At 41.1% G+C, this 27,033-nt stretch overlaps 1 pseudogene; it reads left to right on the top strand.

Annotated features, from left to right (window-relative positions):
• The first annotated feature begins 733 nt into the window (after nucleotides 1-733).
• Nucleotides 734-27,033, top strand: LOC135321895 (polyhomeotic-like protein 1; annotated as a pseudogene).

The raw sequence follows: 27,033 nt of genomic DNA, 5'->3' as shown, positions 1-27,033 counted from the left end.
GGCCTAAAAAATTGGAGAGTGATGTCACCTGGAGGTGTTGCCTGCGACCCAAGTTATCTTCCTCTGACTTCCTCCTCCATGGCTGTTCCTCTTAGGATGTGACGCGATAATTCTTATTCAATGTCATTCTACACGGGTGTCTATGTGTGTGTCTTTGTTGGTGTGTGTGTGTGTGTGTGTGTGCCTAAGCCAGTGCTCACACTCTGTGTCACCAGTAGGAAACTGTCCCCACACAGGAGAAATGGGCAAGAGCATCCTGAGTTCTGAGGGTTTCAGTTTTCTAAAGCAAACGGAATGAGAAAGTCTTAGGCCCTTGCTGGAAGTTTAGAGCTCATGAGTCAAGGCCATGCAGGTAGCAGGGCTGGAACTGGGATTATAGACAGCCTGTGTCCACTGTGCACACTCAGTAGCACAGTCCTGGGAGCAGGAAAGCTGTCCACTTCTCTGATTACACAGTCTGGCACGCTGAACTTCTCCAGCTGGATATGCAGAGACCCAGGGACAGATGGGCAGATGGAGACAGACGTCACTAGAGTGACGTGACCATCTCGTTGGCTGCTTCCTTGCCTTCGTGGAGCTTACGTCCATGTAGGAGGAAGGCCAGCGAGTAAACTGAATGACAAGGAAGGATGTAATCAGGAAGTAATAAGTGCTCTGATGGAATACACTGGGGACGTGAGAGAGAGCAAGGCCACGGGCAGCATGGCATGGAGCAAATGACAGTAGGGACCTCATGACCTGGGGGCCCGAGATCCTCAACTCGGCATCAGAGATAGCAAGGTGAGGCCGAGAGAGGGGTCCCACCCGCAGGGAGCTGGCCTCTACCTCTAGCTCCGTGTGGTGCTCTGGCCTAGCTGCTTACCAAGGTCACTGCCTCCTGTTCGTGGGCACACATGCAGCTGGACTCCATTTCCTGGCCTCCCTGGCAGTCGGGCGCGCTCAGCTGTTGAGGTCTAACGGTGGCATGTGAACTTCAGCACAGCCCATAAAGATCTCCCACACGTTCCCCTTCACGTCCTCCTTCACGTCCTTGAGACCTGAGAAGCCATATGTCGAAGATGATCGATTCAGCGGATAAAAAGAACCTGGATCCCCGAACTCTGGCTAGGAGAAGAGCTACCCACCAAGGAAGATAAACCCATCTTGGACGTTACGCAAGTGAAGAAAAGCCCGGGATTGTATTAAGCCACTGAGATATTGGGGGTTACATGTTCAGGCAGCTCACACGCCACTGAATCACTGAAGCCACTGTGTCATTGCCACGGCTGCTCATTTGGCCCTTTCTCAGCCTAGAACATGGTCTTATCATATTACCATTTACCTTTTTACTTTCAGGTCACTTTCCCTTCCTATAGGTCCCACTCCCTCAACTGGGATGGCAACAGGGCAGTCAGAGGTTTGCCCTTGTAAGGTGAATGCTTTCTATGTTCTCTGCTCCTTAAAGTGGATTCTGCCTTCACTGCTGTAGCATGTCAATGGATGCTCTTAGGGCCCTTGAAGCCATTTGTACTTTTAGGTGCTTTCTCTTTCAGTTTGCTTACAAGACCTGCTTTCTAGACTACCACGAATACAGTCCTTATCTCAGTCCTTCCCCAAATTATGATCATGTCTGGACCAGCGTGGCCTGGGTGAGTACGACAGAACTGCTCATACGCTGCTGTAGCTGCTTATCTCCCTGTCCGACTGTACGCTTTTTCAGGACAGGGAGTGTTTCTCGTGCGTCAGGCACTATCTGGCACATAGTAGGTGTTCAACGAATGCTCGCTGAAGGAACGAATAGGGTCACTCCATGTCGTCAAACACACTGGGATGCTATGGAAATAATCTACAGCTTTTCTTTTCCCCCTCTACTTTTTGGTATTTTATTTGAAAAGGTTGCTTTATATAGACAGTTATTTGGGCAAATTATTAATCTTTCATTAAGTCCTTCAAGCTCCTGGTCTTTATGGCCCATTTTGTACAAGATCATTTACTTGTCTTGATTATTTTGTTTCAAAAGCAGGTGTCACCCATCCTCACAGAGTTCCTTAGGCCAGGCTAATCCTCCGGGACTGATCGTTAAGGCTCCAGGATAGATCGGATTCTCCAGTTTCAGTGGCAGCAAGGCCAGGGAGTGAAACAGAAGGAGAAATCTTAACACCTCCTCTCCCAAGCGTCAGAGGATGAAGCTAAGTCAAGCTGTTCTCACTGAACTCTCTTTAGCCCACAGATTTGTAAGCAAATGAGGTAAATTAGAAGATATATCCAAAGGTTAGGTGCCTAAGATCAATACAAAAAGTTAGCCCCCCGTCAAAACAAGTAATCAAAAACAAAACCCTTTTCACTAATTCCAAAAATAAGCCCCGAAAACCTGAACTCAATTCATCTTGCCAATTTTTAAGACTTCAGGATGTTCGCCAACAATTTTATCTTTGTGGTTTTTTTTACATTTTTTTGAGTTACAGTTTATAATGTTGTCAATTTCCCATGTAGAGCACAATTTTTCAGCGATATGTGAACATACATATATTCATTGGAACAATGTTTTTGGCTGTGAGATTCCGCAAATCTTGTATTTCCCTGTGCTATACGGTATAATCTTGTTTATCTATTGTGCATCTGCCTGTCAGTATCTACACATTTCCAAGGCCCAGTCTTTCCTGTCCCATGCCTCTCCCCCTTGGCAACCACAAGTTTGCATTCTATGTCTATGAGTCTGTTTCTGTTTTGTATTTATGTTCTTCTCTGTTTTTTCTTCTTTTTCTTCTTCAAAACCACCTTTAAAGCGACAGCCTAGGCAAGCCTGCTTCCAAGCCTGCGAAGGCGTGGCCTGGGCACCGCGCATAGAGTGGCAGGGTTCAGGGGGGCGTTTTGGGCTGTGCGGGGAGGGTCAGAACAAGAGAGGGGGCGTAATCGGCCGAGCAGGGGCAGGGGAAGGCCTGTGCTAGGAGGGGAGAGCCCAGTTGGGGTGGTCTCCGCTGTGAGGGGTGAGCTGGGTTGGGGCGGTCTGGCTGCACGGGGAGAGCCTGGGCTTGGGGCGGGGGGCGATCTCGGCTGAGGCAGAAAACCCTGGGCAGGGGACGGCCATGACCACGCGGGGAGAGGCGGGGCAGGGGCCGTCTTGGCCCCGCAGGGAGAGCAGGGGGGCGATCTCGGCTGCTGCGGGACAACTGGGGCGGGGAGCGGCCTTGGCCACGCGGGGAGAGCCAGGGAAGTGGGCGGTCTCGGCGGCGAGCGGAGGGCGGGGACTTGGGGCGGGGGGGCGATCTCGGCTGCTGCGGGACGACCAGGTCGGGGGCGGCAGCGGCCGCGCGGGGAGAGCGGGGGCGGGGAGATGCCTTGGCAGCGCGGGGAGAGCCAGGGCGCAGGGAGAGCCGGGGCGGGGTTCGGTCTCCACTGCACAGATCGTGGCGGCTGGGGCCTGCGGGCCGGATGCTGTGGACAGCGCTGAGCCGCCTGCCGAGACTGTTGAGCTGCGCGCGACTCCCGGGCGCTTGGCCTGGGGTGGCGGTTGGGGCTATGGGCCTGCCTGGAGGCCGCAGGGAGAAGGCGGGCCTGGGGCTGGGGCTGGCGGCCCTCCAGCTCCGAGAAGGCGCCCGCATCCGCGCCCGCGCACTACCTGCTAGTCTTCACCTGCAATGTCTGTGGGACTAGGTTCTCCAAACTTATCTCCAAGCTTGCCTATCACCAGGGTGTGGTCGTTGTGACCTGTCATGGCTGCCAGAACCAACACACCATCCCCGACAACCTGGGGTGGTTCTCGGACCTGGATGGGAAGAGGAATATTGAAGAAATCGTGGCAGCCAGAAGGGAGAAGGTATGCCAAGTGGCTGGCAAGGGGGTCCAGGAGCTTGTTTTAGAGGCTGCGGGGTCCCCCAAATCCACCAGTGCTGTGGCAGGGGCTGAGGACCAGGATCCCACCCAACCTGGCAAGAAGGAGGCCAGCTGACTCACCTTCTGCCTTCAAGAAGCATACTCTGGCCCTGGGCCGCTCTGGACGTGCCAATTCTTTTTTTTTTTTTTTTTTTAAATCAGTAGCTATCGTTTGCAGATGTGGGGCCTGGGGGTCTCCTGCTCTCCCTGGTTCTGGAGTCAGAAGGACTCCCGAGAACCCTCTGTGGGCTGCAGCTGGGGCCTTCTGCAGCTACAGGCCATGTCCCAGTGGGAAGGGGCTGGACTTGGAGTCTGCGCCCCTCCTGGCTGTGGCTGTGTGGCCTTGGGCAGGTCACTTTGCCCCTGTGAGCCTCTGTCTTCCTGTCTCCAGATGCAAATACTCAGAGCGCCACCTTGTCAGGAGGACAGGCAGAAAGACAAGACTCAGAACAGACATGGGGTGGCTCAGTCCTGCCCCAAATGTCAAGGTCCCCGTCTTGCTGGTTCTCAGGGATCCCAGGAAAGGATGGCCAGTTAGCCAGTGTACTTCCCGGGTGCAGGATCAGCACCCCCACACCCATCTGCAGATCTTGTCCCTCTGGCCAGACACAAGGAGGCCCCACAGATCCTTCTGTGGCACCTGCTGTCCCCTGGACAGCACTGGTGAACAAGTGCCAACTTCAGCCCTGACTTTTGGCCACTGGCCAAGCAGTCAGGAAAGCAGGCCACTCACTATCACCACTGACAGGCCAGGCAGCCGTGGTGACAAGGGGAGTGGGTGCGAGGGGTGCTTTCTGATGGGTGGTGGGCCGCATGCCCCGCATTTGTCTCCGAACCTTGTCTGACTGTCTTCTCAGGATGTTCCTGTGTTTATGAGAGCGTGTTTATTTCCAGAAGCCTTCTGGGCAGTGTGAGCTTCAGCATTAATCACCCAGCCACCATCTCACAGGATCCCAGCAGGATGCGCGCTCCCAGTTGCCGACCCCCTCGCCCCCGGTCCTCAGCATGGTTCTCGAGGCACTGGCAGTCTGTGCTCTGACTCGGTTACCCCCGTCCTTCCCCTTGGCGAACAAGCCTGGATTATTCCAGCCCAGAGCCTCCTGTTCCATTTGTGAAGTCCAACCTGGAGGCCGAGCCAGCAGCCCCACCATGGCCTGCTCTCCTGTGCCACAGAAGCCCCAGGCGACCCACTGGCCTTGAAATGCCTGATATGCAGCGCTGGGTAGTGGCATGGCTGCTTTGCTGACCCCAGACGGTTAGGACCTGAATTCGGGGAGGTCCTGGGGGCTGGCTGGACTCTGAGAGTGCAGGGCTGGACCTTGGAGGGCCACTGGGACCAATCCCGCCCTCCACGCATGCGGAAACAGAGGCCTGTGGTTTGGACATGTATGCTAGCCGTTTTTTATTGTCTGTTTTCTGACACTTTGACATCTGGGTCCCACTGACCCTGGAGGGGCTGCCCCTCCCAGGGCTAGTCAGTTCCTAGAGACAGTAGAAGATGCCAGTGAGCACGCCCAGGGCGGGGACAGATAAGTAGGGGCAGCCCCTCCACCCAGAGATGCTGATTCCTCCCACCTGCTAGTCCTGCCTCCCTGTTGCTCGCCATGGAAACCACAGGAGAGGCTCTTGCCCACTTTTTCCCCTCCCCTGCCTCCTGACCCGCGAGGGCCCTGCTGATGCTCCTCCAAGGGCAGTGCCCCATCTGCACGGATGCTTCTTAGCCCAGCCAGGGCCCAGTGGTCCAAGTGAGCCCACTTTGTGTGAGGCCAGGCTGCCACTGACTTCAAGACTTCAGAATGACGTCTCAGATGCGAAGGGACGCATCACAGGAATTTCCATATATTTTTCCACCTAAGTCATCACTTAAGAGTAAAAGTAAAATAACATTGTGTTCAGATCCAAGAGACTCAGCCCTTTTTACCTGCAATTACCTCTATATAAAAGTTCCCTTTACTTCTCCCTGTGAAAAGAGCTTATTCAACCCACAACCAGAACCACTCCCTCCATAAAGGCTCATTTCCTCCCCTTGGTATCAGCGGCTCGCTCAGAGGCCTTGTCACATGGTACTTTTCATATACCCAGAATTCCTCCATGAGGAAGAAAGTGTATTCTTTCCTTCTTGCTGCTGCTTCTCATTACTTCCCTACCCACAACTCTCACAGCTAGACTTGCACTCACGATTTGTTAAAATGAAAATCATTGAGGCAACCAGGTTAAGCCATTCAGGTGAGTAAGAAAAGGAAAGAACGAATTAACTCCACTTCTGGCCAACCTGCCGCTTATTCCTGTAGCTAATATAACACATTATATTGAATTGTCATACGTTGTTTCTCTGTATGACATGCTCAGCAGATTGTATATAGCATATAGTTTATATTCAACTTATGTTCCTTAAATTAATTCAAATTATCATTGTCTTCTAAACACCTAATATAACTTAATGAGATCAATTTTTATTCTAGTTCTAGAATAGAAATAGGCAAAAAGATGTAGATCAGTGAAGCTAAGAAAGGGTATTATTAAAGACTAGCATAAATCAAATCTCCTAAAATAAGTGGCAGCAAATTACAAGACAGTGAATAAAAATATAGCCAAACTACATGTGGTTTGCTTGGCTCAAAATGTTTCTATAATGCCTTCAAGTGTGGCATGCAAGCTGCTGTCAACACCCTGTGCTCCCCACTGATTCACATCTGGCCTTTTAACACATTTATATTAACCTCATGACCCGTTGGGGACTTTGAATTTGTGGCCCCTCTGCTAGAATTGTCTTGAAACTATGAACAGGATAATCTACTTTCCCTCAAATATTTCATCAAATTTAAGTTTCAGTTAATCTACTAAACTTTCAAAAAGATAAGTTTTATTCCTAAAACAATGCAATGCCCACATAGATGGAACAGAACATGAAAACTTGTATTAGTAACAAATATAGCACATTTGCCTCTATACAGATATTAAAGTATGACTAATTAGGTTACATTTACAGGAAACACTTCATGTTCTGATTATACTGAACATCATGGACACAGTATCTTTTTTCTTATTTAAGTGGCTCCCTAATTCTGTAAGTACCATAGATTCTTGAAGAAAAAGTGGCCTCTCTGATCTGTTCTTCCTGCATGAAGTAATAATCCTAAGATCGTGGCATTAAAGGCATTCTCAAATAACTAAAGGAATAGGAATGCAAATAGATAATGGAAAAAAGTTCTTGAATTTTAGGAAACAAATGTTATTTCTATGCTAAATCTAAGAATATAAATTTTAAAATGTCACCAATAGAATAGTATTTGGATGATTAAAGCTTTCTCCACACTGTGTTTCAGGAATTTGAGACACAGGCTAGTTGCTGACAAAAATAATAGAGGGTTTGCTCAAAGTGTCAAAACTTCTCTAGATTTTTCTGCAAGAGTTAGAATATGATAGATTTTGAGCAGAACTCAAATTATTCAGAATTTTTTTAAAAAATAAAAATATTCACAACTCTTACAACAGAACTGAATTTATGATTCACAAGTTCTCACATCATGTTGTGTCACTAAAACACCAAGAAAGCATTTTATCACTTCAACTACGAACATACACTGTACCTCTCAGGGAAATATCTACTCTGCTATAACCTCTAGTTAAGTTCATCTTTAAATAACAACTTTGATACTACTGCAGTATTGAAAAAGATTAAACAGCTTAAAACCAAAGAGAGATAAGGAACCAAACCAAACGAAACCAAACAAAAAGCATATGAAACTGACATGGCCATCTTTCAGATAATTTATGATTGTTTGAATAGGGTAAGTTCCTGGTATAAAATAATACTGTTGTAAGAATTATTGACAGTAATGGTAATATCTAACATTTCTTAATTTCTTATTGAAATAGTTCTTCACAGATAACAAATGCTCATTTTTATCCTGTCATCATTATATATCAGATATTATTCCAAGAAATGTATATGTATTAAGTCAACTATTCTCTTCCAAATTTCTAAAAGGTAGGTACTATTACTATTATTACCCCCATTTTCTCGATGAGGACACTGATAACCTCAAACCAGGATTTGAATCCAGGCCTGGGCTCTTAACCACTCTGTCATCATGGCTCCAGGTTTATATTGATGATATATAACAAGACACATCCTCCTTCTTGGTCATCATTCTAGTTAAGTTTATTAATACATCACCGACTTAAAGGTCACTGAGAGATAAAAAGGAAACACTCACTCATCTAAGTATTACATGATCTCCTAATAACAAATGATTCCAATTAAGTTTCTTAAATAAGTACACCAAAAAAGTGATTTTTGCTAAATTTTAATAATTATATCTATCCTCCTCAATGTAATTCCATTTCATTGAAAGTAAAATTTAAAATATTGAATGGTCAAAATTACCTTAAAAGTAAGCATTTTGTCTTGTGAGACACACGAAAGCATTTGCAATCTTGTCATCTCCTGTCTATTTCTACTTTAAAAACAGTGTACATTCAAGAAGTTTCTTATTAAATGTGTGGCTAATTCTCATAACAGTATTTTCAGCCTGGACTTTTTTTTTTTTTTTTCTGGAATTCAAGATCATTGCATCTTATTTGCTAATGATTGGTGTGATCGATTGATAAATAAACTGAAGAAACCTTATTTCCTTCTGAGTTCCCAGTAGTGTTAATGTTGTACCATCATTTTCTTGTTTAACCGGAATTAAAACTTCAAAGTCATGGTCTTTTTAGTCTCAGAGCCTTGGTTCAGGCTAATACATCTCCCTAGACTCTCATCCTAACTTATTCCAAACATCTTTATATGTGTAAGTTTATCTCACCGTCTTTCAAGGCTTAATCCCTTCAGTCAAATATAACCTCTTTTCCCTTGGAATCTCCATCATGTTTGTTTCTGTCTCTCTTACAGCAGCATATGTTCAGAGTTCAGAGAATGGAACTTTAGAGAATCCAGACTGCTTGGGTTCATATCGTGACTCTGTCACCTACTAAGCCATGTGAACTCGAGCAAATTAATTTATCTTTCTGAGTCTTAGTTTCTCATATATAAAATGGGAAAACTATAGTATCTACTTCAGAGGAATGTTAGGAGAACTAGAGAAAATAATTTTTATAAAGTACCTAGGATATTCTATGTGCTAATTGAATGTTAGATTTATTCTCCTTACTAGATTTACTATTAACATCATCACCATCATTATCATTTTTGAAAATAAGATATGGCCTATTTTATGCCATTAAATGGTCCTAGCCTACGTAAGAACCTTTCCTTATCTTCAACAAGACCCCACCTTCAAGATAGAATTGTATGAGACATTAAGCAAGTAGATATGACTGAGCAGCTATAAAGTTGGATCAACCCTAGCAATAGACGTGACAATCAAATTATCTTTAGGTATCATTTCCCAAATAATGTTAGTTTTCATGAACTGTGGTACAAAATAATTTTTTTGCAGACATGACTGTTTAATTCATCTGTCATCCTTGTGTTACCTAGCACAGTCTCTCATATGAAGTTGGTCTCAACACATGAGTACTGACTACAGCCATATACGTCAGAATTGTGACATAGCAGCTTTTAAAAAGTCATTAACACTGAATATGTTTTCAACAGTGACCTGTGTCTCTATTCATTTTCTGTGTCTTTTAATGCAACAAACCATTAACCTCTCCAAGTTGTCAACATTTGATTTTTTTTCCCTTTCCCTCCTTCCTTCAATTAGTGTATATTAAATATAGACTGTGTGTTAGATGTTGTTTATTTAGGATTCTAAAAATATAGATGAAGTCATTGTCTAGAGCCTTGCTAACCAAAAGTTATCAGCAGCATTAGCAACACTTGGAAACTTGTTAAAAATACAGACTTGGGCCCTAATGAGGCTCTAACTGAGACCTCTTGAACCAGAGCCTACATTTGAACAAGGTCCCCAGGTGGTTCATGAACACATTCGAGAGAAGCACTGGCTGCACGTAAGAATCACTTCTGTTTATAAAAATACAGATGCCTGCAATATGAGTGGGGAGCCGATTGAGCATTATTTATATATATGTGTGCATACATATATTATATATAACTTTTACTGAGAAATAATTGACATTCATTATAGTATAAGTTCATTTGATTTACATATTGTGAAATAATTACCTCAATAGGTTCCACTAACTTCCATCTTCTCATATGTATACAATAAAAAGCAAAAAGGAAAAAAAAAAGTTCTCCTTGTGATGAGAAGTCTTAGAATTTACTGTCTTAACCATTTTCCTATATATCTTAGAGCAGTGTTAGCTGTAGTCATCATGTTGTACATTACATCCCTACTGCTATTTATCTCAGAACTGGAAGTTTGTTCCCTTGACCACCTTCCTCCCATTCCCCCTTGGCCCACTCACCACCTTTGGTAACCACAAATCTAATTTTTTTTCTGTGAGTTTGATTTTTTTCTTTGTTCATTTTGTTTGTTTTCTTAGATTCTACGCATAAGTGAGATCATAGAGTATTTGTCTTTCTCTAATTTACTTCACTTGGCATAATGCCTTCAAGGTCCATCCATATTGTTGCAAACAGTAGGATTTTATGCCTAAATAATATTCCAATACATATATATGTGTGTGTGTGTGTATACACACACACACACACGTATATCACAACTTCTTTATCCATTCATCCATTGATGGATGCTTCAGTTGTTTCCATGTCTCGACTATTGTAAATAACACTGCTATGAACATGCGGGTGGGGTGCAGGTATCTTTTCAAGTTAGTGTTTTTGTTACCTTTGAATACATTCCTAGAAGTGGAACTGCTGGATCATATTATAGTTCTATTTTTAATTTTTTGAGGATCCTCCATACTGTTTTCTATAGTATTTGTACCAATCTAAAATCTCACCAACAGTGCACAAAAGTTCCCTTTTCTCCTCATTCATGCCCACATTTGTTATCTCTTGTTTTTTTTTTTTTTTTGTTAATGACCATTTTAAACAGGCTTGAGGTGATATTGCAGTTTGAATTTGCATTTCCCTCATGACTAATGATATTGAGCATCTTTTCATGTACCTGTTTGCCTTTCTTATATCTTCTTTGAAGAAATGTCTGCTCAGGTTATTTGCCCATTTTCTAACTGCGTTATGTAATTTTTTGTTATTGAGTTGTATGAGTTCTTTACATTTTGGATATTAACCCCTTATCAGACATATGGTTTGCAATTTTTTTTTTCCCATTCCATAGATTGTCTCTTCACTTCTTCAATTTCTTTTAACAATGTTTTTTAGTTTTCAGCAGAGATATCTTTCACCCCTCTTAGTTAAATATATTCCTAAATATTTTATTATTTTTGATGCTATTTTAAATGAGGTTGATTTATTTATTCTTCAGAATCTTTTTTGTAGGGTATAGAAGTACTATTGATTTTTGTATGTTAATTTTGTATCCTGCAACTTTAATGACTTCATTGATTAGATCTAACAGTTTTTTTGGGTGAGTCTTTTAGGATTTTCTATACATAAAATCATGTTATCTACAAATGAAGACAACTTTACTTTCTTCCTTTACAATTTTGATACTTTTTACTTTTTCTTACCCGATTGCTGTAGATAAGACATCCAGCACTATGCTGAGCTGGAGTGGTGAAACTGGGAACCCTTGCTGTGTTTCTGAGGAAAAGCTTTCATCTTTTCACCATTAAGTATGATGTTAACTGTGTGCTTGTTATACTGAGATATGTTCTTATGTTGAGATATGTTCCTTCTATGCCTAATTTGTTAAGAGTTTTTATCATGAATGGATGTTGCATTTTGTCAAATGCTTTTTCTGCATCTATTGAAATTATGGTTTAATTCTTTTCTTTCATTCTATTAATATGATGTACACATGGATTGATTTGTATATGTGGAACCATCTTTGCATCTCGAGGGTAAATCCCAATTGATCATGGTAAAGGATCTCTTTAATGTGCTGCAAAATTTGGTTTGCTAGTATTTTGTTGAGAATTTTTCAATCTATATTTATTAGTGATACTGGCTTATAATTTTTTTTCTAGTAACGTCCTTTTCTGGTTTTGGTATTAGGGTAACACTGGCTTTGTAAAATGAGTTTAGAGTGTTCTCGCCTGTTTAATTGTTTGGAAGAATTAGAAGAATTAGTGTTGATTCTTCTTTAAATGTTTGATAAAATTCACCAGTGAAGCCATCTGATCCTGGGCTTTTCTTTGTTGGGAGATTTTTGATTACTGATAGAACTAGTAGTTTTTCTATTTAAATTTTTTATTTCTTCCTGATCAGCCTTGGTAAGGTATATGTTTCCAAAAAATTTTCTACTTCTTCTAGGCTGTCCAGTTTGTTGGCAGAGGGTTTTTCATAGTACCCTCCTACAATCCTTTGAATTTCTAGGGTATTGGTTATAATTTATACTATTTCATTTATAATTTTGTTGATTTTGATTCTTTCTCTTTTTTCCTTGGTTAATCTAGCAAAGTGTCAACTTTGTTTACCTTTTCAAAGAATCAACTCTTAGTTTGGTTAATATTTTCTATTGTTTTCTTGTCTTTTGTTTCATTTGTTTCTGCTCTAATCTCTGTTAATTCCTTTCTTCTGCTAACTTTGGGCTCAGTTCTTCCTTTTTTCTCTAAGGCATGGAGTTAGGTTGTTTATTTGGGATCTTTCTTGCTTCTTAATGTAGGCATTTATTGCTGTTTCTCTCTTAGAACTGCTTTTGCTGCATCACATAAGTTCTGGTATGTTGTGTTTCCATTTTTGTTTATCTCAAGATAAAAAGTTCTTTCCTATGTTTTTTAAGATTTCATGATTTTCTGAAACAAGTTTTTCAAGATACCTGGAGTACCCAGAGAAGAACTTTTTTTTTTTATATTTAAAATTTATGATAGGAAAGTTTCCTCAGTGTGTTTCTTATGTGGCATTTCCTGGATTAAAGGTCATGAAATAAAATCACCAATAAATTAGGGAAAACATAAAAACACCACTGGGTACTATGAAAATGGCCTGAGTCCAAGAACAGCATGCAAAAGAGCAAACACTTTGCTCTCCTTAAACCCTCCTAAGTTTTTCAGCACTTATTCAATTATTTATTTATTTTTTCACTTCTTTTAAGGAAAACCCTTAGATACACAGTGTGGCGAGGACTATTTGTCCTTAGGGTCTCCTGGTTTCCTTACTTAAATGTTGATTTAAGAGCTGACTAAAGCAGGCTAACTATACATGACAGGTAGAAGAACCCCTTTTCAACAAACTTAATAGGGCACTGACACTGCTACATTCCAACCACACTACTTTCAGATATAAGCCTGTTGCCCACATGAACAGAGGAGGTGTCAACAGCATATAAAGATCTTTCTACAGACCTCATTTTCATGAAAGAACAACTGAAGAATTGTGTATCAGCATTCTATGCTGGGAAGATAAACATGGCTCTTCCTAAATTTACACCTTCAGCTGAAACAGTCTAGCCAGTCTATGGACTGTCCCCAAAACATGTTTTTCCCCACCCCTTTGTCTTTTTTATATGACTTTCCTTCCCCATCCAATTCTGTTTTCTAAGGTCAATGCAAGTACTTCTTCCCTTTTAAAGTCTTCCCAGACCCCTCCCCAATTGGAAGTGACTGCTTCCTCTTTCTGTTTACAAAGCCTCATTTACCACCTAAAGATATGAAAAGTTCACTCATTACATTTTCACCCATTATTTTTTGTGTGTAAATGTGGTTTACAACCAGCCCACAACCATGTGCTGACAGAATTCCTCCAGTACCACATGGTAAGTTATGCAGTTCTACCTATCAGAACCAGCAGGGAACATACCCCTTCCTGCCTCCTCTCCCACTTCAGGCCACTACCCATGGCCACACTTGGCACTAAATAGACAATCAGTACTGGATAAATAATGAAATATGTGAACAGATGGCTTGTAAATAATGTGCAAGCAAGTATAGTGTATGAAAAAGATAAATTAGTTCTAAATAAACCAAGACTTGTGAGTAAATGTGATTTATAGAACTGCATGCTCGGAAGAAACCTTCCATTCTGTTGTTAATGCTACATGAATGCCCTTGGTTCTGTCCCTTAGTAATCAAATCTGGGTGCAAATGAGAATCATCTGAGAGCCTTTCAAAAATGCCTTGAAGTCCCAGATCACAGACTTATTGTGTCAGGATCTCTAGGGAGATAAGAGAGAATGGCGGAGATTATCTTATCATGAAGCGAATTATGTCAGTGGGATCTGCTTCTACCTGGATGGTTGCAAAGTAGCTCCTGGCTTTGTTTTTGTGGTTGTGGCTGCACCAAGCCTCTCATCCTGATAGTCTAAGCCTAGCAGAGAAGAGTCTATGTTCCAGCATACCAAGCAAAATGTCTGAGGTTCACTTTAATTAGATGAATCTCAATTCGGTTAACAAATCCCTTCCCCTCCAAACCAATCTTTAGGCCACTGATGGACCTAAGCCAATTATAATAACTAATGGAGGCATTAATCTTATTCAAACTCATCCAGCTGGGAAATTCAGAACCAGGGTAGGAAGGGATATGGAGAAATGGACACTGAGGAGGCATTCAGATATCATTACACATGATTATTTTCCCTGCTAGAAGGTAAGCTACTAGACGGGAGGGATATAGGCTTAATCATCCATCCAGCCTCTTTTAATAAATGAGGAAACTAAGGTCTAAAAAGGTTAAATGTTTGCCTAAGTTTATACCTCTGTTTAACTGGGGTTAGAATCCCAGTCTTCTAACTCTTACTCTAATGATGGTCTCATCTTATCGCTCTGACTTTTAACATTTGAATATAATAGTTGTAACAAAACTATTTAACCATATGATGGGATTTTTATATGAACAACTTTCCATAATGGCTAAGGCAAAAGTAGAATTTTATCTAGAGTCTATCTTCCCCTAAGCTTCATGTAACAAAAATTATCCACCTGCCAAAGTGAACAGCTAGTTTAAGAATAAAATTTAAAAATGATAATGCTCTGAATCCACACTCCATGTTTTAAACTCTGTGCCTTGTGGTGACATGTGAAAGCAGTGTTGGAGAATTACACAGTGCCTTTAGGATGTCACCCAGAACAGGAGCCTTATCGTTCACAACCGGCCAAAGGAAATCTAGGAGAGGTAGCAAGAAAATCAATGAGTAAAAATCAATCTTATCTTTCCCACCTGACCCTTTACTCTTATCTTTGATATCCAGCTACATTCTCTGGCATCTGATGCAGCAGGACAGTCTGAACTTTGTACTTCCATAGCCTTTTGAAATTACTTGTGCTGTTCTCTGTGGAATGCTGTTACCGACCCTGGTAATGCTCTATGCTTCCCTCCCCTGAAGCCTCCAAGGTCTTGGAAACAATTCATCTCTTGGCCTCATGTTCCTATTACTAACCTGGCATGCCCACCCCCTGAATGTGATATCTGACTAGCCCTGTTGTGCCAGTATCAGGCAAAAGCAATGATTGACAAATTTTAATTTGGAAAATGCAAATATGCCCTCTCATTCATTTGTTTCAGACAGCAGGCAACCCATGCAGAACTCCTGAGACAAAGAACAAAACCTAATCTGCATGTCTGGGCCCTGGGAAAAATATCTAGGGATAATTTTCTTGATGCTGTCTTCATACCTGGTAAATCTCTAGTGGTATTATTTGCTTAGAAACAAAAATGCATGTACCCGAAGGCCCAATCCTATGCTCATTTCCAGAGAAGCTTTGCTATTTCATCTGTAATCCAGGATATTAATGAAGCAGCTGGATTGGAGCCGTACTTCTGATAGAATTCAGTGAAGGAAACACTAAAGTGGAACATAGTTACAACTCCTTTTGCAGAGAGCTAAACAAATGTCAGCTCTCAGATCCACAATGATTCCCCTGCCTGTGGCTTATAAGTCTTCAGAAGCATCCTGAAGCTACCCTGCCAATGCTGGCAGAAGACAGTGGAGGCACTACTGAGTGGGTTTCAGTTGTTTCCTTCATCCAAATCCTGTGTGTTTTCAGATTAGATTGGAGTTATCTATTTCCATTATTAATCAACCACTAGAAAGTAACTTAGAGACAGAGAATAATTTGGTTCCTCATGTCTTACAGAATAGTATATCTAAAGCTTCCTTCAAACTACAGTGTGAAAGATGGCAGCTCATCTGATTGAAATCACAAAAATGACTATTTATAAGAATGAGAAATCTGCAGAGCTAAATGAACAAATCTGTTCCTTTCATGTTGTAGAACATCTATTACCACCTGTTCTACCATAGAATTTGTTCAAAGAAATTTTCCAGAAATAGAAAAAGTTCTAACTATATTTTGGAAGGCAGTAAATCTTACTGACAGATAGCGCAACTTTAAATTTTATGAAATTAGTTATAGCCAAGATGGCAGAGTAGGAAGATCCTGAACTCACCTCCTCCCACAGACACACCCCAGTTCCAACTATTTACAGAGCAATCACCTATGAGAATGGTCTGAAGACTACCAGTAAAGATTTTCCACATCCAAAGACATAAACAAGGGACCAAAGTGAGATAGATAGCAGGGTCAAGACACACGGTATAGTCAGGCTCCACAACTCAGGCTCAGGAAGGAATACCATAATCACAGAGGTCCCTCCCAAGGAGTAAGGGGTCAAAGCCCCATATTGGGCCCAGGGGTCGTGCACTAGGAAGATGTGTCCCAAGGGCATCTGGCTTTGAAAACCAACAGGGCTTATGTTCAGGTGAGCTGGAGAGCTGTAGGAAATAGAAATTCTGATCTTAAAGGGCATGTGCAAAACCTCATGTGTTCTGAGTCCCAGCTCAGAGACAGTAGTTTGAATAGAGTCTAGGCCAGACCACTTGCTAATCTTGCAGAACCTGAGAGAGAGGAACGAGGCAATTCAGATGCTCCCTGGGGACAGAGATGTGGGCAACAGTTGTTTTGGGGAGCTCATTCTGTTGCGTGGACACTGACACTGGAAAACACTATCTGGAAACCTCCTAGCATATCAGCACCGCAGGCTTAACCACCCGCCAACAGGCCAGCACCCTGGCCCACACATCCAGCTGTGCGGGGTCCCAGTCCTACCTACCAGTAGGCCAGTACCAGCCCTGTGGCCCCATGGCCTCCAGGCCCACGCAGCTAGCCACGTGGGTACCTGCCCTCTCCCACCCAGCAGGCCCACAGTCACCACATAAGGTGAGGCCTCACAGCCAACAGGGGTGGGAGCCAGCCCCATCTACAGTGCACCCACAGGAGTCAGCACCTTCACAACTAAAGGGGGCATGCAGCCCAATGGGGGGCAACCCTGAATCATTTAGCTCTGGTGACCAGAGGGAGGATGCTGCTGGGTCTCATAGAACATTTTCTCCATAAGGCCACTTCTCCTGGATCAAAAAATGTAACTGACCTACCTGAAATGTGGAAATAAACATAGAGAATCAGGCAAAATGAAAAGACAGAGGAATATGTTCTAAATGAAGGAACAAGACAAAACCCTCAGAAAAAGAATTACAAATGCTGGAGAGGCTGTGGAGAAGAGGAAACCCTCCTACACTGCTGGTGGGAATGCAGTTTGGTACAGCCACTGTGGAAAACAGTATGGATATTCCTCAAAAGACTTGGAATAGACTTACCATATGACCCAGGAATCCCACTCCTGGGCTTATATGCAGAAGGAACCCTACTTCAGGATAACACCTGCACCCCAATGTTCATAGCAGCATTATTTACAATAGCCAAGACATGGAAACAGACTAAATGTCCATCAACAGGTGACTGGATAAAGAAGATGTGGTATATTTATATGATGGAATACTACTCAGCCATAAAAACGGACAGCATAACGCCATTTGCAGCAACATGGATGCTCCTGGAGAAAGTCATTCTAAGGGAAGTAAGCCAGAAAGAGAAAGAAAAATACCATATGAGATCGCTCCTATGTGGAATCTAAAACAAACAAACAAACAAACAAACAAACAAAGCATAAATACAGAACAGAAATAGACTCATAGACATAGAATACAGATTTGTGGTTGTCAAGGGGGTGGGGGGTGGGAAGAGATAGACTGGGATTTCAAAATTGTAGAATAGATAAACAAGATTATACTGTGTAGCACAGGGAAATATATACAAGATCTTATGGTAGCTCACAGAGAAAGGAATGAGATAATGACTATATATATATGTTCGTGTATAATTGAAAAATTGTGCTCTACACTGGAATTTGACACAACATTGTAAAATGATTATAAATCAATAAAAAATGTTAAAAAAATAATTAAATGAAGTGAAGATAAGCAATCTTCCTGATGAAGAGTTCAAGGTAATGATCTTAAAGAGCTCAATGAATTTGCAAGAAGAATGAGTGAACACCATGAGAAATTAAACAAAGAACTGGAAAGTATAAAGAAGAACCAATCAGAGCTGAAGAATAAAATAACTAAACTAAAAAATACACTGGGAAAAAATCAACAGATTAGATGATACAGAGGAACGGATAAGCGATCTGGAGGACAGAGTAGTGGAAATCATCCAAGTGGAACAGGAAAAAGAAGTTTAAAAATGAGGATATTTTAAGAGACCCTTGGGATGACATCAAGCATACTAACATTTACAGTAATGATGGGTCCCAGAAGGAGAAGAGACAGAGAAACAAGCAGAGAACTTAGTTGAAAAAACAATAGTTGGAAACCTCCTTAATCTGCAAAAGGAAACAGACATCCAAGTCCAGGAAAAATAGAGAATCCCAAACAAGATGATCTGAAAGAGGTCCACACCAGCACACATTATAGTTAAGATGGCAAAAATTACAGATAAAGAGATAATCTTAAAAGCAGCAAGAGAAAAATCATACAAAAGAACTCTCAAAAGGCTATCAGCTGACCTCTCAGCAGAAAAACTGAAAATCAGAGCAGGTGGCATGATACAGTCAAAGTGATAAGAAGAAAAATACTACAACCAAGAATACCCAATCAGCAAAGTCATCATTCAGATCTGAAAGAGAGAGAAATAGTTTTACAGACAAGCAAGAGCTAAGAGTTCCCTTGATCATTATATAACATCCTCCTTTGTCTCTTAAAACATTCTTAACTTTAAAGCCTATTTTGTCTGATATAAGTATCCCTGACCTGGCTTTCTTTTGATTTCCCTTTGCATGGAAAACCTTTTTCCATCCCCTCAATTCCAGCTGTGTGTCTTTATATCTGAAGTGAGTCCCTTGTAGGCAACATACATACAGGTCTGGTTTTTGTCACCATTCAGCCACTTTATGGCTTTTGATTGGAGCATTTAGTCTGTTTACATTTATGGTAAATACTGATATGTTTGTTCTTATTGCCATCTTAATTGTTTTAACGTTGTTTTTGTAGGTATTTTTTGTTCCTGTCTTCCTTTGTCTTTTGTGATTTGATGGCTCCTTTTAGTGTTATGTTTGAATTCCTTTTTCTTTTCTGTGTGTATAGCCATTATAGATTTTTGGTTTGTGGTTACCATGAGGTTATTATATAGCAATTTATATATATGTCATTATATTAATTTGCTGATCTCTTACTTTCAAATGCATTTTCACAATCCTATATTTGTACTCTCCTCCTCTCACAATTACTGATGCATTTTACATCTAGTTGTTTTGTGTATCCCTTCACTACTTATTGTGGATACAGATGATTTTAGTACTTTTGTCTTTTAACCTTCCTACTAGCTTTGTGTGTGGATGATTTCCCACCTTTACTGTATTTTTTGCCCTTACCAATGAACTTTTTTGTTTTATAATTTTCATGTTTCTAGTTGTGGTCTTTTCATTCTTGTCTAGAGAAGTTCCTTTAACATTTGTTGTAAAGCTTATTTGGTGGTGCTGAATTCTTTTAGATTTTGCTGGTTTGTAAAGCTTTTGATCTCTCCATCAAATCTGAATGAGAGCCTCACTGGGTAGAGTATTCTTGGTTGTAGATTTTTCCCTTTCATGACTTCAAATATATCATGCCACTCCCTTCTGGCCTGAGGAGCTTCTGCTGAGAAGTCAGCTGATAGCCTTAAGGGAGTTCCTTTGTATGTTATTTGATACTTTTCCCTTGCTGCTTTAATATTCTTTCCTTAGCTTTTACTTTTGTCATTTTAATTACAATGTGTTTGGTGTGTTCCTCTTTGAGTTAATCCTGTATGGGACTCTCTGTGCCTCCTAGTCTTGAATGTCTGTTTCCTTTCCCAGATTAGGAAAATTTTCAGCTATTATATCTTCAAATATGTTCTCAGGATATGGAGAAAAGGGAATCCTCTTACACATTTGGTGGGAATGTAAACTGGTGCAGCCACTGTGTGAAAGAGTATAGAGATTTCTCAAAACACTAAAAATAGACCTACAATATGACCAACAATTCCCCAAAAACCACAAAAACATTAATTAGAAGAGATACATGCATCCCAATGACTACAGCAGCATAGTTCCAATTGCCAAGATATGGAAGCAACATAAGCATCCATCAACAGATGAATGGATAAAGGGGATGTGATACACACAAACACACACACACACACACACACACACACACACACAATGGAATACTACTCAGTCATGAAAATAAATAAAATCTTGCCATTTGCTACAACATGGATGGACATGGAGGGTATTATGCTAAGTGAAATAGGATCTGAGAGAGAAATACAAATACTGTATGATATGACTTATACATGGAATCTAAAAAATAAAACTAATGAATATAATGAAAAAGGAAATGGACTCACAGATAGAATGAACTAGTGGTTACCTGTGGTTAGAGGGAAGGGTGAGGGGCAAGACAGGGGTAGATGAGTAAGAGGTACAAACTATTGTGTATAAAATAAATAAGTTACAATGATATACTGTACAATATGGAGAATATAGCTAATATTTTATAATAACTGTATATTGAGTACAACTTTTAAAAATTTTGAATCACTATGCTATACACCTATAACATATAATACTGCACATCAACTATATCTCAAAAAATAAAGAGCTGAGTTCAACACCACTAAGCTGACTTTACCAGAGTGTTAAAGGAACTTATCTAAATGAAACAAAAAAGAACTACAAATAGAAATATGAAATTTATGAAAGGAAAATCTTATTGATAAAGGTGAACATATAGTAAAAGTAGCAGAAAGGCCACTTATAAAACTAGTCAAAGTTTAGAAAACAAAATATTCCAAAAAACTGAAGAGGAAAGAATGCTTCCAAATTCATTCTACCAGGTCAGCATCACCCTGATACCAAAATCAGACAAAAACACCACCAAAAAAATTATAGCCAATATCACTGATGAACATAGCTTCAAAAATCCTCAACAGATTGAATTAGCAAGCCAAATCCAACAATACTCTGGAAAGGATCATACACCATGATTGAGTGGGCTTTATCCCAGTGATACATGGATGGCTAAGTATCCCCAAATCAATGAACATTATATACCACTTTAACAAAATTAAGAATAAAAATCATGTGATCATCTCAATAGATTTGGAGAAAGATTTTCACAAAATTCGATACCCATTTATGACAAAAAGCCTCAATAGTGAGTGTAGAGGAAATATACCTCAACATAATAAAGGCCATAAATGACAAACACACAGCCAACATCATACTCAATGGTGAAAAGCTGAAAACATTTCCTCTAAGATCAGGAAAAAGACAAGTATGCCTGCTCTTGCCACTTTCATCCAAAGTAGTGTCAGAAGTCCTAGCCACAGTAATCAGCCAAGAAAAATAAAAGAAATCCAAATTAAAGAGAAAGAAGTAAAACTGTCACTGTTTGCAGATGACATAATACTATATATAGAAAATCCTCAAGATACCACCAAAAAACTATTAAAACTAATAAATGAATTCAATAAAGATGCAGAACATAAAATTAATATACAGAACTCTACTGGAGTTTCTATGCACTAATAACAAACTCTTAGGAAGAGAAATTAAGAAAACAATCACATTTACAATTGCATCAAAAAGAATAAAACACCCAATCCAGGAAGTAAAATCTTGTACTCTGAAAACTATGATATTGATGAAAGAAATTGATGATGACACAAACAAATGGAAATATAAACGGTGCTCATGACTATATTACTCAAGGCAGTCTACAGATTCAGTGCAATCCCTATCAAAAAACCAATGGCATTTTCCACAGAATTAGAACAAAAATTCTAAAATTTGTAAGGAAACACAAAAGATCCTGAATAGCCAAAATAATCTTGAACAAAAAGAACAAAGCCAGAGGTATTATGCTCCCTGATTTCAAATTACATTATAAAACTATAGTAATTAAAACAGTTTGGACTGGCACAAAACCAAACATACAGATTAACAGAACAGAACAGAGATCCAAGAAATAAACCCAAACTTAAATGGTAAATTAATCTATGACAAAAGAAGCAAGACTACATAATGAAATAAATATAGCTTCTTCAATAAATGATTGTGGGGAAACTAGACAGCTACATGCAAAAGACTCAAGCTGGACTACTTTCTCACAGTATACACAAAAATAAATCCAAAACAAATTAAAGACTTATATGTAAGACCTGGAACCATTCCTAGTCAGAAATATATGCCGGACACTTTTTTTTTTTTTTTTTTACATTTTTTTAAAATTGACTTACAGTCATTTTACAATGTGGACACTTTTTGATATTGATTTTAGCAATATTTGGGGGGATGGTGAAAGAAAAGCAAAATAAACAAATGAGACTATGTTAAACACAAAAGCTTTTGCACCATAAAGGAAATTAGCAACAAAACGAAAAGGCAGCCTACACAATGGGTGAAGATACTTGCAAATCATCTATCTGATAAGAGGTTAATATCCAAAATATGCAAAGAACTCATACAATTCAACCTCGAAATATAACCCAATTAAAAAATGGTCAGAAGACCTCAATAAACACGTTTACACACAAGACATACAGATGGCCAACAGGCAAATGAAAAGATTCTCAACGTCACTAATCATCAGGGAAATGCAGCTCAAAACCACAGAGATAGCAGTTCACACCTGTCAGAATGTCTGCTACCAAAGAAGCGACAAATAACAAGTGTTGGCAAGGATGTGGAGAAAAGGGAACCCTCACGCATTGTTGGTGGTAATGTAAATTGGTGTAGCCACTATGGAAAACAGTATAGACAGTCTTCAAAAACTTAAAAATAGAGCTGCCATATGATCCAGCACGTTCATCTTTGTGTATTTATCCAAAGAAAAATACTAATTTGGAAAAATATATGCACCCAATACTCATTGCAGCACTATTTACAATAGCCAAGATATGAAAGCAACCTAAGTGTCCATTGATAAATGAATAAAGAGGTGGCATGTATACATACACACACATAATAAAATACTATTGAACAGCACCCCTCCCCCAAAAAAGAACCTCACTATTTGGGATGACATGGGAGGATCTAGAGGGTATTATGTTAAGTAAAAGAAGTCAGAGAGAGAAAAGACAAATACCGTACAATCTCACTTACTTATGGATCCTAAAAAACAAAACAAACAAAATATAACAAAATGAAAACAGACTCATAGATACAGAGAACAAATGGCCGTTGCCAGAGGATAGGGGTGCATGAAATAGGTAAAGGGAATTAAAATGTGCAAACCTCCAATTATAAAATAAATAAGCCATGTGGATATAATATACAGCATAAGGAATATGGTCAATAATATTGTAATAATTTTATATGGGGACAGATGGTTACTAGATTTATCATGGTAATCATTTTATAATGTATGCAAATGTCACATCACTATGTAGGCACACCTGAAACTAATGTAATATTATATGTCAAGTATATTTCAACAAAAAATTAAAGACAAAAATTTATGAAATTTGATGACTGTCATTAACAATTTTCTTTCCTCTTGGAGATACCTCTTTCATCTGAAAGCTGATGCTAAAAGTAAATCAAGTGATAATTTCTTTTTAAAGGTCCTGCTCTTTGGGGCTTGATCCTCACTCCCTTTTGGAAGAGGAAGAGCTTGGTTCTGGAATGGATAAGGAAGACTATTTAGGCCTCCTGTGGCATTATATACCTGTGACACAGAGAGCAGAGAAACCTTTTCTCAGTAAATGAATGTGGGAAGTGAGGAACAGACTGATAGTGTGGAAAGAAGGGCAAATGGGGATCAGAGCTGACTACGCATACTCAGACACTGGTACATTTCAGAATTATATGGTGGCTCGTTAAAATATATGTACCATATATATATATGCATGCCAAGACACACCCCAGAAGTAAGCCTGACTGAATAAGCCTGAGGAGGTCTCGAGAGTCTGTATTTCAACAAGCTCACAGGTAATTCTGATGCAGACTTAGGTTAAACATAATCTGGACCCCAATTCCCCAGACCCCCTTAAAGTAATACACTGTGTAGTATCCCTTCATCAAATTGGTTTCCCCTATGTATAGATGTTTTCTTGGAATAATAATGAGAAACTGACTGGAGATGAACAAGCCTCCAGAGAAAAGCTGTTTGTCAGATACAAACTCTATGTGAGGTACATTCCACCTTTAATCACTGCAGCAGCAAACAACCTCAAGAAGACAAAGGAGGACAAAGTACTAAACAGAACTCAGAAAATCCAACACAAATACTGGGTTACACCGACCACACCCCTCCTTCCTTTAGCCAAAACAGCAGAAATTTCATTTACTGAGGTCATCCTGGTATTATACTGTTGACTATAGAAATATCAGGGAAGCCTATTTCAGCATTTGCACTGGGAAGAGGCAAAAGTCTATTCCTTGCATTTTTGTCACTCTGAGGGGTCTCATATGTGACCAAAATGGTTGCTATCCTGGATCTAGAAGATTTGTTGCTTTTAACTATGCTGTTGTCAAGATTCCGTGAGAGGAAATCTATTTTAGTTGATTCCTATGGTAACATATGCTGGTCTATCTGTACTCTAGCCTGTGACCTCATCAGTCTCTCTATGGAGAGGGGCAGAGGACCTTTGTTACTGTATCCTTTGGTTTCAAATATTAAATTGTCCTGTATTGGCTGGTATAAATTTTTAGTTTTCATTTAACTGGTTTTTTGCCCTGTCCTGATGAAACATATTTGTCAAGTGTTTGGTGTGTAAATAAGGTATGTATGTTTCTAAAATACATTCAGTGGAATAGAATAATTCCTATGTGACACATGGCCTTTTGAGCAGGAAGAGATTTCCAGGGGATTAAAAATATGTTGTAAAAGCTGCTTTCAAGTACTTTATGATGTATGCCAGCATTGCCGAGTCAACTTACTAAAACTGGACTTGCTTTAGAGTCTGCCTAAGAGTAGAACATGGCTTTATCAGCTCAGACCACACTAAATCACCACATATTTATCTCTATAATATAGAGCATACATTCTGGCAATCAAATGATTTATCAATTGATAAATATCTTCTATGTAACATATATGTTGCTGATTTTGCTGGACAAGAGTAACATGTCTATTGATATTGCATTGTTCACTGTGGCTCATGAATGCTGTCTGAGTCACTGTAATGGAATTAAAATCAAAAGTCATTGGTGACTCTTGCAAGGGTAAAGACGATTTTAATTGATGGTAAGTACCCCTCTAGCTCCTTCAAAACCTTTTGCTTGTGGGGGTTTCGAGTCACCCATCTGCCTGGACACCATGGCCAGCGTAGGAGTGGGTGCTGCTGGGGCAGGAGCCAAGGCCACCACATCGCTGCTCGGGGTATTAGCAGTCACACTGGTCACTGGGTCAGCTTTCTCTCCGAGACCGCTCTTCTCTTCCATGGCCTTCGGGCTCTCAACTACTGGAGACGTCTTCGCAGGAAGCATTGAGCTCAACGTGGAGACATCGTCTCTTTCCTCCTCAGACTCAGCCTTGCGTTTTACAGCCAATGTCTGGGGTTTGCCTGGCAGGTGCACAGGCTGCATGTAGAAGGCGGCAGGGACCTGGGCTACAACATGGGAGGAGGTGGTCGCCCCACCCTTGACCACATGTGCCACATCATCGAAGTCTTCGTTATCCAGGAAGGATCAGAACCTTTTCCGGTGGGTTGTTCTCAGTTATTGAAGGAGTCGGAGAAGCCACTACAGACTGGCCTCACCACAGGGCTGAACGAGAATCAGATAGGTGGCCCCTTAGGGGGGACAGCCCGTCTGCTGAGCTTGACAAGAAGGCGGCCCTCCTTAAGTGTGAGCACTGCGGGAAGTACGCCCCTGCAGAGCAGTTTCGCAGCTCCAAGAGATTCTGCTCCATGACTTGTGCCAAGAGGTACAATGTGAGCTGTAGCCACCAGTTCCGGCTGAAGAGGAAAAAAATGAGAGTTTCAAGAAGCCAACTATGCTCGTGTTCGCCGGCGCGGACCCCGCCGCAGCTCCTCCGACATCGCCCGAGCCAAGATCCAGGGCAACCGCCTCCGGGGTCAAGAGGACTCCAGCCGGGGTTCAGATAATTCCAGTTATGATGAAGCACTCTCTCCAACATCTCCTGGGCCTTTATCCGTGAGAGCGGGCCATGGAGAGCGTGACCTGGGGAACCCCAATACAGCTCCGCCCACGCCAGAATTACACGGCATCAACCCTGTGTTCCTGTCCAGTAACCCTAGCCCCTGGAGCGTGGAGGAGGTGTATGAGTTCATCGCTTCCCTGCAAGGCTGCCAAGAGATCGCAGAGGAGTTTCGTTCCCAGGAGATTGACAGACAGGCCCTCTTATTACTTAAAGAGGAACATCTCATGAGTGCCATGAACATCAAGCTGGGCCCGGCCCTCAAGATCTGCCCCAAGATAAATGTCCTCAAGGAGACCTAAGGTGGCCCTCTTGCACAAACCAGCCCAAGGCAGACACTCCCCACTGTCCAGGTTATGACCTGGTGCCAGCAGACTTCACAGGGAAGAAAGAGCTGTTCCAATTATGTAAACCTTCCGTAGAGTAGATTACTGAGACGGGGAAGAACAGTGCAAGGCTTGGTCGCTGGTGCTACATGGCAGCAGCTCTGACATTTCTCTGGGTTCTACTTTGTTTTTTAAAATCTGTACCATTCTCACCTCCCCTGATCCAGTCTTTACAAAAGAGGCAGTCTGGAGGACTAGGACTGTTCAGCCTTATCCCAGAGTGGGGTGTCTAGCCAGGGTCTCGGTCCTCCAGGAGGAGGAGTGTATGGTGCTGGGGGCCAGGAGGTGGCTGGGATGTAGGTGTGCCTCAGCCGCGGGGGAGGCAGGGTTTTTCCAGCTTG

The sequence above is a fragment of the Camelus dromedarius genome, chromosome 8 (assembly GCF_036321535.1).
Source record: "Camelus dromedarius isolate mCamDro1 chromosome 8, mCamDro1.pat, whole genome shotgun sequence".
In the NCBI taxonomy this organism is placed as follows: Eukaryota; Metazoa; Chordata; class Mammalia; order Artiodactyla; family Camelidae; genus Camelus; species Camelus dromedarius.
Note: the sequence above shows the minus strand (reverse complement) of the source record. Positions and strands in the feature narration are given on the sequence as shown.